The sequence below is a fragment of the Pinus tabuliformis genome, chromosome J, assembly GCF_031772625.1.
Source record: "Pinus tabuliformis cultivar Carrire ecotype Pingquan chromosome J, CPIR1, whole genome shotgun sequence".
Classification (NCBI taxonomy): domain Eukaryota; kingdom Viridiplantae; phylum Streptophyta; class Pinopsida; order Pinales; family Pinaceae; genus Pinus; species Pinus tabuliformis.
This window is the reverse complement of record NC_142295.1, coordinates 838,822,952-838,834,950: the sequence shown is the minus strand read 5'-3', so window position 1 is coordinate 838,834,950 and position 11,999 is coordinate 838,822,952. Positions and strand designations below refer to the sequence as shown.

Below are 11,999 nucleotides of genomic sequence, written 5' to 3'. Positions count from 1 at the left end.
TAGGATGAACACTGGTAAATTCTCCAGGAAACCTACAACCATATATTCCATCCCACAGGAATCTTAAACCTATCATATATTGTTAATTAATCAAAATTATTGTGTTGTTTTGTGGTTCCAGTAATCAAAGAAATTGATGTGCTGTCTTTTGGGTTCCATTATTTGGATACGAGCCAAAAATATTGAACACCCAAGAAAAGTTTATCAGTCAATTTCATGAGTGTTAATGCATTAGTGATGGTGATCCCATGGGGTGTTATATTCCTAATATACATGTATATTAACTTGGCAACATTGAAGTGAAAAATATTTAGCAAGAGTGCCTTTCAATATTTAGCACATTAAAAAAATTTATGTGCTATCTTTTGGGTTCCATTACTGCTGATGGTATACAAGTCAAAAATATTGAAGTCCCAAGAGAGCAAGAGTATAGGAAAATGTTGTTCTTACATAAAATGTCTTTGAGGAAATCCAGCCTTCTTGTGAAAGACACTGCCTTTAAAATGGGATATGATGAACTAAATGGCAAATGATATGCAAAGTACAGAGTACAGAACACATCTGACCTTATTGGTTTTCTTTTGTTTTTATCAACATATAGAGCACACACATCATAATCAAGTAGAAGAAGATGGTATTAATAGCCCGAGATTCAAGAAGAATGGCATTTTGCAATGAAGATAACTTGTTCTGAGCCATGACCATAGTGGCTTTCTTTGACTCAAATTCTTCCTGAGTTGACAAAACCATAGAGGAGCTCTGTGCTAGGCAATTATGAGTTGGCTAAAGCTCCTCTTGGTAAGTAGTGAACTAAAGCTAGTGCTGGCAAGCATTATCAGCAAGCTGTTGTACTGATACTTGCTTTATTCAAATGCTTCAGCTTGAGTTTGTGTATGAGTATCAAGGCCTTGCAAAGCAAGACTTTGGTCATCCAGTAATAGTTTCTGTTGACCCAATGACAAAGTCACTGCGTTGCCAATGTCATCTGTTTTATTTTGAATATTGTCTAATTGAGATGATACAGTGCTAGCCACTTCAGTGATTTGCTTTTATATCTGTGAAGTTAATTTTTGAAGGTACCCTATATCTTGTCCTAATCTTACATAGAACTTTTGAAGATCAACCATACTAGTATCCACAGTCTTCTGCATATCAAACTACTATTCTTGAAACTTAAATTGAATGCCAATTATCTGATGAGATTGCTCAAAAAAATGGAATTGCACTGATCTATAACATTTTTCATTTTATCTTGTACAACCTTTGAATTTGATCCAGTAGTTATGCTTGAGAATAAATAGAGTCTAGGGAATTATGGTTTTCATTAGAGTGCTCCAACTGAGAATCTAGCTGCTACTCTCTTTTATCCAATTTGTTCACTACTCGATGAGCGGATGACTTCAACTCATTCACAACCCTTTATGTATCTTGCTTGAATGCATTGCTCTACAAATGATGGCACATAGCTCTTGTACCCTGTATGTAATAACCTAATCTCTAGAACATTGACTTGTAGAATCTGATACTAGCAGAATAACAACAGTAAGTAGGGATTACTCAACCTGATATGATAATCACATGTAGAACAGAGATGAACTCTGCTCCTTACTGACCTCGTTATAGAATTCTAACATACTTTAACAACAAGGTAAACAATGTAGGCAATTATATCATCGCTTCATCAACATTAGTATATATAAACCCTCAATTCAAGTAGAGACAAATTCAGTTAATAAACAAAACCAAGAATTTGTATTAAGTTTTATTTTGTTTCACTGTTGAGAAGATATTAATTTCATTTAATAGTTTATCTACTCCATGAGAACTCCCAAAATGGATCCCTTTTATAGCAACAAGGTGACCATCAGTAAGCCTCCTAGCATATATAGTCCCACAAGCACTATGTCCACACTTTCTTTTTGTAGTAGCAAAGATTTTAGTGGCCTTCTCCAACATCTTATAAGAGAATAGATCAAGTTTGAATTCTTCAGAGTGCATAGGTAGAAGGTTTGCAAGTTGGCTTCCTCCCTGGACTGTCTAATTCAAAAACTAGATTATTTATGTTGTATGTGTAAAGCAAGTGCAATAAGACTTGCTGCCACAAGTGTTGATGAAGCCACAAGCCCAGTCGCAAGGACTATTCTCTTTGTTGTATTGTGATCTCCTCGACAGTCCTTATTGTATGCCTTCTCACCATGCTTTTTATATACTCTTATGTATCCAGTGCCTTGATGTAACTCATCCACTTGATATCCATCTTTAGAAGCACACCTCACATTGTCAGTTACATCTACTGCATGTTGATAGACCACATTGGGGTCATGGTGAACATCATCAAAAAGTGCCCATAACACCCAATTCCCACTTAGCCTGCACTTTGCATCTAAACAGGTCAATATGGGTGTGAGTATCCAACTAATGAAACTCTGGCACTGCAACTAGGAGAAGTGAGCAAAGTCATCATCTCCATGGTGCCATATTGTCTCATTCAGAAAGGGATAGCAAAATGTCCTATCAAACATGCACTGCTCATTGCAGCTCTGCATATAAGGAATATTGCACTTCAACAGACAATCTGGAGTGTTCTTGCAGTCAGATAACTGGAGAAAGTTGTTGACAGAAATTGCATAATTCTTCATGCCTTTGACACTGAAGCCCTTGAGGTTTTTAGGATAGGAAGATTAGAGAGGATTGATGATGATCCCATCTGATGAGAAACTTATAGTAAAGGTTGTTCACTTAAATCCTCACAGTATTGTTATAGAATTGCAATTTGAATCCATCCAGCTGACAATGCCTTGAATTGATATAGAAAGGATATGGAATTGAGGCATTCCCACAACTTTCACTGCATTTCCTTGTGCCCTGGGCTATGTTAGAAAACACTCTAATCGAGAAGACCTGAGGTAGCCATGAACCCAAAAAGGCCAGAATAACAAGATAGGAAAGGTTAATACTCATTTGTCTTGAAAGTTACCACATCATTTTAAGGCATGCTAAGACAATATATACGTCCCATAATAAAAAAGAAAATACCCATGTATGTTTTGTATATCCACCTGGTTTTGAAGCCTGCTATGGGAAGATTTTTCCCTTGATATGATGGCAACGTTCATCCTATGCTCATTACCTACTATAAACTTTCCCTTTCAACTTCACCACTTCATTCGATTGCAAAGTCTACAATGGTCCATATCAAATCAACCCAAAAGTAGGACAATCATGGCTCAAAATATATATGCATTCAATTTCTTTGTTCATGCTTTTTTTTTTCTTGGCTCTAGACAAGACAAGAGGTTGAATAATTGCTTATACACTGTAGTAGCATGTCTTTCATAATGTGCTTGATTAGTACTTCATTGTATGTCCACAACCATCGAGTATATGTCATATATATTTACTCAGCCTACTACATATACATACTACATAACTATCCAAATACCAAAAATGACATTTTGGACATGTGGGTTCAAACTTCTTGCATTTGGGTCATGAAGACATGACTAGTGCTTCATTGTTGAATCCCGACACCTACTTCATATAATCCTAGTATACAATATACACATTGGGTATATCACCAAATCCTTGAAATGAAATATTTTTGCATGTGGGTCAAGAGTCCTATATTTTAGTCACCCATTCACAATATAAAATATTAGGGAACCACCACTTTGATACGAGTGCCAGAATTCAAGTGCCACTCTAATAATATGTTTGTTTGCAGCAGAACTAGGAAGTAGTTATGGAATTCAAGTCCATATCTATGTAATTAGTGCAATAAAACATTTATTTTGCACAAATTTTTACCAATCTGACAAATCTTGCAATGCTTTGACAATAGCCATGAACCATTCCATTAACAAAATACATTATAGACCCGAAGAGGGGGACTTAATTTTTGTCGAAATAGAAATATTACCAACTTCGTGAAAGTTTTCTTTGAAAAAGCTAGAAGAGACTACAATGATTTTGGATCTTTGTAAACATTCCTGGCGACTGCTATGTGCGAAATTGTAAATTGATAAGACGCGACAATCGTATGACATCTTAAGTGGATATTTAATAAGAAAAAAGTTATGTTTGAGCTTTGAGCAGCTTGAAATAAAATTGAATGTCTAAATATAGAGGCATTTGGTGCTAATTGTGCAGCTGATCCACCCTTTGTTAAACTTGGGGAGAAAACTTGAGAGTGAGACCATTTGTACTACCTCAATGCATATTCTTAGTGGAATTTTAACAAACACTTCCCTTGCAAACTCTAATCTCTCACTAGGAATGCCACTTCCATTGCAAACTCATATGCAGGTGTTATCTTTGGCAGGTTGCGGGTTCAAACCCCACACTAGCTAGCTTTCGCCAGATTACATGGCCCACTAGTTCGATGTGCATGGTAGTCTTCAAGTCAGGTGGCTTCCTATTTTGACTTGAGTTCACTTCTGATAGTGTGTACATTGACTTGCCTACCCTACTTCAAAGTTGCTAAATGGGCACATGAACTTAAAACACTAACAAAGGTGACCCAATCTGTTTTCATTCTTGCCAAAAACATTTCTCTAAAAATATGTAGGGTTTTCTCACCATACCCAACTTGGGCATATGTTGCCATCATTGCATTCCAAGAAACTGCATTCCTTGTAGGCATTATATTAAATAATTGGTGTGCACTCTCTAAGGTGCCAAACTTGTAATGATTGATGTCCATGAAATGACATCTCACATAACCATTTTATCAAATAGAAGGTGTGCATCATCTATACTCCAACACATTTAGTATACATGTCTGCAAGGGAACTCTCGAAAAATACATCCAATTCAAGTTCACTTATGATTATCAAGCCATGTAGATGTCTTCCTTGCTCAATGGAGTGTAAGGTAACAAGCATTGAGGGCACTATTGAAGGTAATATAATTCAACCTCATGCTAGACCTATGCATTTCATGAAACTGTTGGAGGGATTCCTCACTATACCCATGTTGGGTGTAGATCCCAATCAATTTACTCCAAGAGACCACATACCTCTCATGAATCATATCAAACAATTACCTTGCACACTCTAACCTACTGCAATGGGCATATCCGACAACCATAGAATTCCATGTGAAAACATTAGGCACGCAGATGTGATCGAATACTTGGATTGCATCCTCCTTTCTATCACACTTAACATAGATTTCAATAAAAACAAGCTCTAGAAAGGCATTTGATTTGAATCCCACTTTCATTACCTTAGCTTGAACTTGTGCACCACACTGCAGACACATCAAGTTGGCACATGGATTTAGACCACTTGTCAATGTAAATTGGTCTGGCCTTAAACTTGCAAGCTTAATCTAAAAGTAAAGCTTTAGAGTCTCCTTATTATGGCCTTGCTGGGAAAAAGCTGAAATGATTGCATTCCAAGACACAAAATCCCAATCAAGCATTTTGTCGATGAGTTCAACTACATCTTCAACATTTCCCCTTGATAGCTCGGGGTGGAGATCTTTTTTTGGATTCTTGATTGTTTTTGTTCTTGAGCAACCTCCTTATGCCCTGGAATTTGGCTCGGGGGTGATTAGGCAGCAAGAAAGACCATAGTGCTAGCCAATATATGGCTAGGTGGAAAAGCATAGTCCCTAACTCACTTGCCCATTTTATCCGGCATTAGTACTTCTTATGGTTGGAATGTGCATTAAAATCTAGGTCGAATTCAAGGTATGAGGCATAATCTTTTATAAGGCAATATATCACTGATGATATTGCTTGATAGTGCATGAATTAATTTGATGGTTGTAAGAGATCAATTACAAGCCTATGAGTTCAGTCTTGAAGCACACACAAGTACAATTTGTGAGTTAGATATGCATTTTTTCTCGTCACCTTACAATCATTATCACTATGCGTTGATAATTGTATCAACATTTTGATGCAATCAATGATGGCAACTTGTAATTTATCCTTGTTTCTTTCTATCCTAACTATGACATGCAAGTAGTTGCAACTACTTTATATCCTGAGGTCTACTAGAAAATGCAAATTTGGTAGCAAACTTTTGGGGGATGTCATCTTCTGTTCTACAGTTGGTATTTTTATTCGCTTTATCCAACATTGATTTTTGTTATCCAATGGTTTTACCTATGAGCCATTGACCATTGTAAGAATACATCTGGCGTAAAGAGCATTGAAAGGCTTACATGCAACCTATAGGCTTAATTACACACACACATATGTGTGTGTGTAGCACCCACAGACTTCATGATACCTAAAGGAATAAATACTCACATCGGTAACATCGATCTTTTTTGATGTGTGACTTGCAGTTTTACCCAGTGATTGAAATAAGGGAGCAAGATCTCCATCTACAGGAACTTTCACATAATCTTTCTAACTCTAAACCTTGACAGTTATTAAAGTTTCCCTCATTGTAGAGGGTGTCGATGACAAGAAAGTGAATTATTTGGGAAGCTAAAGTCCCAAAAGTGTGGTTAATGCTATGTGCAAATTCTATAATTCTGCGCTTTGGTTTCTAAACTATCCTACAAGGTAGATATCTCCTTTCATTCATTTCTATATTCATTTTCATTTTCTGAATGTTGATGAAACTGGTTTGTCGTTAATAAACTGACTCAGCTTGTAAAGCTCTATATACATCCAAAATATAATGTGCACAACTGAGATTATAATTTAATGGAATGCATTATCCCAATGATTCATGATTGTCACTGTTATGAATATTTAAAAGGTCTTGAAAGTGTTACAATTGTTGGATTATTAAGTGCTTAATACTTTTTCTGGCTTGTGACATCTTAAATTTAAATTTAGCTTTTATGACTTTTTAAATGGAACAAGTGTCCTTGAAGTGAATTTGTAAGTTTTGCACCTTAACTAATTCTGAATGATTAATCATTCAGTTATGGACTTGAAGAAACAATGTCGACTGCTAATTGTCAAATTGTAGTATGTCACCTGTGAGATTTCCCGTTGAATTTTGTTTAGCTTGAAAGTGTTTCATGCACCTTAATCTAAATGAAACTTATGTTACGTATAAGTGTACCTTCTTATGTGGTTGTTTGTTGGGTCCCCTTGACCTGTAGTTGAATTTATCCTCCTTAATCTTCGCTGCCACAAAGATATCTTTTTCTTTTGATTGATGTGTCCCAAATGAGAGGGAATGCTCCTCTATATATACAATTTAGTGGAGTTGAGGGGATGTGACTTTTGATCTTCTTAAGCCGCCATATAGTTGAGGCCGACGTAAGTAATTTACATGAGAGAAATGATGAGCCCCAATTTTGGTACAATTTGGGCTCATTTTTGGCCTATTTTGCTTGCTCAAACCATTCATTTTTATTGTTTATGCATACACTTCTTAGTTTATTCATGTTGTTTGTAGGAGAAAGGATAGGCACTTTATCTACGTAGCTAATGCATTGTGATTCCAGGTTTTGGCATTAAAAGGGAGCAAAAGACAACGAAAAGGTGGCAAGGAGACAACGAGTTGGCATTGCTGACGTAAGGAGAGGTTGTCGACGGTCTTGGGGGACATTCCTCGTGATCCTCACCAAGAACTCTGAGCCCCACTCCATCCTCCCTCCGAGCTTAATACACGGCCAGCTGTTCTACAGGAACAACAGTTCAAAACTGCTCTACAGGAAACAACATTTATGACCATCCTACAGGATCAGCAGTTAAACTCTAGATTAAGCAGCCGAGCTCCTAGAATCATGGATACTTGTTGGATCATCGTTTTGTATAAGTATAGAGGCCTTAGCCTTGGTTAGGTTGTTGAAACTCTCGTATTACTATTGTAATTTTGGAGCACAGCTCAAGTTTCGTTCTCTTTTGTAAGCCAATTTGGCATGTTATCAGATTATGAATAAAGAAGGCCACTTTTGAGTTAGTTCTGAGTTTTCTCAAGGAGCTATAGCTCTCAGGTTAGGGCCCAACCTGAGAGCCATAGACCTCCTCAGTGTTGTAATGCATTTACAATTAGGTCCAGCACTTGAGTTTGTTTAGTTTCCTATGCAATTCGGATTTCCAGCTTGTTAGTTTAATTGTTTTCATTAGCATAGATAGGACTGGTATGATGCTTTGCTTTCAGTATTCAAGTTTGATAGGTTGGTAGAGTAAATCTCTTGGAGCTCCAACAAAAACAGGTTGTAAAGGTTCACTGCCATCTCACTGTTTGGGATTGGGGTGTAGACCATGATCAGCCACCAAAAAGAACAGCAGTCGTTTCATCTCCACGCAAGTTGCCACATGAACGTTTTTCATTAAGGATTTATTCATACATTCTCGACATTGATCCATACTGCACTCTCACGCATTAGTTTTATTGCTTGGTTTCCATTTTGGATTTATAGGTTTCATGGCATAATAGGTTAATGAATTCCTTGTTTTCATGCACAGGTCATTTGTTTTATTTACACTACTTTTGCTCAAGCGATTTCCTTCATCGTTTTCTTCATCCACCTGCAAGTTCTATTCACCCTCTATCTCACTCACGTGCCCTCCAACTCTCTCATTTCACGTACAGCTCCATCTCCTTCACTCTCGTTGATTCCACCCTTCCAAAACATCAACCCATTGCATGCACCCTTCCTTCATCTGACTTGCCATTTCCTAAGACATCATTAGGTCCATCTCCATCTCCCTTAGCCTCCCACACCACTCCAACACTCCATCAACTCCTAAAAACCTCCACGGCCAACCATCTTGTAGACGTGCACAGCCATCCTGTAGAAAACAGAGTATCCTGTAGGATCCCCTGCAGCCTTCCTGTAGGAGGCCATTCACTTCATTGTCGAGCTTCTGAACGTGAGGGACCTCTGTGGATGGGTGCTAAGGATCCTTAGGAACCTCTCCTAGCCTCCCCAACCTGTCCCACACTTTCCTTCCTTCTCCATCCCACCTGCACAATCAAACCCTAATTAGGCCAAGTTCACACTCATTCCACACACCTAAAGGAAAAACACAAAAACACATTTCTCATGATGCAAGTAGCTTAGACCCATGCATTTACACTTGTTAGAGGTAATGACAGCATTCATAGGAGTTGCATCCACATTCTTTGCATTATAGAAGATAGACTAGTTAAATTAGGGTTTCATGGATTTACATGCTTTAAATTGCTTTTGATTCAGTTTGTCAAGCAGCGTAGCCTTCCTTTGAGTTAGCTTTCGTCCATCATTGATAAAGCTTCTTCTGTGAGCCTATAGAAGTTGGCTTAAGCCCTAGCGGACTTGTGCCAGCTGACCAAGTGACAACTGCGACAAGGGCTAGTACTTGTGCATACAGCACCGTCACTTCCAAGTTTGTACGAACTACCGGGTTGATAAAATTAAGAGACAGGAAGCCCCAGGAGTTGTAGCATTATTGCTACAATACTGGAGCTCACCATCTTTTTGGCGCCGTTGCCGGGGAAGCGTCAGAGTATTAGCACCTGTTGCTTTTCCTCTACTTTCCTACTCTTACCTTCTGCTAAGTAGTTTGCTTCATTTCCATTCTACAAAAGTAGCATAGACTTTCCTGCTTTCCTAGACTAATCTTTCCTGCTTTCTTAGATTAGTATTTCCTGCTTTCCTAGATTAATCTTTCCTGCTTTCTTAGATTAGTATTTCCTGCTTTCCTAGATTAATATTTCCTGCTTTCCTAGATTAATATTTCCTGCTTTCCTAGATTAATATTTCCAATTCCGCAAATTTCATTTGAGTAATCTAGTTAGTTGTAGATCATTTTGTTTCAGTTTTGCAGGTACAAGGAAAAAACAAAAGCACTAAAAATAGAGAAGAGTCCTTTCCCTTTCATGCCTCGTAGGAACCGAGATAGATCAGGCAAATTCCTACCAAACACCCCCACCACATCACTAAGTCACCCTTCTCTCTTCTTTGGTGACAGCGACCCAGAGGAACCTATAGGTGAACATCCCGAGATATACCAAGACCCTATAGAAGAAGAAGAGTTAGAAACCACTCCATCTGAAGCCATGGCTGATAACAGGAGAGAAGATGAGAGAATAGAAGGAGCTTTCCCCATCCGAGAGACCAATGGGGATATGAAAATGAAAAACATTAGCCCCTCTGCCTTGCCTCATGTCCATGGACTGACCACTGAGGATCCTGATACCTTCTTGTTTGAGTTTGCTGTCCTTTGTCGAACCTATGACTATACTGAGGATGAGCAAAAGTTGAAGCTTTTCCCTTCCACTCTTAAGGATGCAGCACTACGCTGGTTCATGGGATTACCTGGGAATAGCATCACCACTTGGGCTCAGATGCAGCAAGCCTTCAATACCAAGTATAGGGATTATTGTAGGTCCAAGGAAACCAAGGGAGAGATCTTTCGAATGACCATGGGGAATGATGAGTCTTTAGAGGACTATGAGGAGAGGTTCCAACTTAGCTATAAACGGGCCAGATGCACACTTGACCCTGAATCCCTCAAGTTGGTTCTACTTCGAGGAGTCCCTGAAGATCTCCTAGACACCCTTCACATGTTAGCTGGGGGGGACATTTACCAACTGCCTTATGAGGACATCAAGACTGTGTTTCGAAATCATTCCAGGGCAGCTAGAAAACGAGGTAGAGGAAACCTCCTCTCCACCGGTGTCCCTTTCTCCAAACATGAGCTTACAAACCAATTAGAAGATCTTAAGAGTGAGGTGAGACATACCATTGCCATGCAGCTGGACACATTCAGGATCCAGCAAAAGAAAGAGGAAGCTGAGAGAGCCTTGGCTGTCTTCTATCCTAGGTGCACCAGAAGACACCCTAAGAATGAATGTCCATTGCATTCGGTCGAAGTGTGTTTCGTTTGTGAGGAGGACCACCCAACAAATCAGTGTCCAACCTTGCCTGGGTTTAAAGCCATGTACCAAGGAACTGAAGCCCCCACTGAACCTCTCTACTTCATCAACCAAAGGAGGCCTCAAGGATCTAGACCTTATCAGCAGGGGATGCAAGGGGCATCTCAAGCTTATTACAACCCCAACCACTTGACTCCCATGCCTTCCTGGGGTCCCCCTGCTCATCCTTCCTGGTCCATGCCTCCTCCATGGTCTTATCCACCTCAGTACCCTACTCAACCTACTTCTCACCCTTATCACTCACATACCCAGTTACAGCCTCAATGGAGTGCTCCTCAGTCGGGGTGGAGGCCCTAATACAACACTCCTCCTGCCATTTTGCCTCCACCACCAGTTCAACCTCAGCCTTTACCTCCTGCTCCTCCAAGGCAACCTCAGATGCCTGCTCAACCGAACCCGAACCCCAACAATAGACAGGCTCAGCAGGTATATATTGGGGAGACCTCATGCCCTACCTATGCTGTGGAGATCCAGGAGATCAATCTTAGATCTGGAAAGACTCTTCCAGATCGCCAACCTCCTCCCCCAGAGGATGAGGAAACCCATCAGGAGAGTGAACCAAAGCCTACTCCACCCTTTCCTGAGAGACTAACAGCCACCACACAACCGATCCCAGAAGAAGATGAGCTTTTGGGTGAGCTCAAACAGTTGTGTGTAAAAATCCCACTTCTCCAAGCCATCAAGGATGTGCCAATATATAACAAGCTGATTAAGGAGAAGTGTTTCAAACACCCAGGCAGACGGAAGAAAGATGCCTCAACTATCAATGTCATAGGACAACTGTCTGACCTTATGCTAGGACAAGTCATCTGCCCAAAGTACCTAGATCCTGGAAGTCCTGTAGTAGATGTACACATCAATGGCACCATTATCCCCCACACCTTGATTGATCTGGGGGCAGCCATCAATGTGATGACCAGGGATACCATGCTTAAACTCAATCTTCAGGGTTCCTTGAGAAAGACCTCGACAGTACTGCAGTTAGCAGATCGCTCCACCGTGACTCCCGAAGGGATTGTGGAGGATGTCTTGGTCTCAATTGATTCTTGGGAATACCCTGCGGATTTCCTGGTCCTGCAACCAAAGGCCAAGCTTACTGGATATCCTCTCATCTTGGGAAGGCCTTAGTTAGCTACTGCAGATGCTTACATAAGT

General features: G+C 39.6%; 2 pseudogenes; both read right to left on the bottom strand.

Moving 5' to 3' along the window:
• Positions 1-396: 396 nt before the first annotated feature.
• On the bottom strand, positions 397-1,634 carry LOC149229319 (protein GAMETE EXPRESSED 1-like; annotated as a pseudogene).
• A 420-nt stretch (positions 1,635-2,054) lies between these two features.
• On the bottom strand, positions 2,055-2,961 carry LOC149229318 (probably inactive receptor-like protein kinase At2g46850; annotated as a pseudogene).
• Between the last annotated feature and the right edge of the window lie 9,038 nt (positions 2,962-11,999).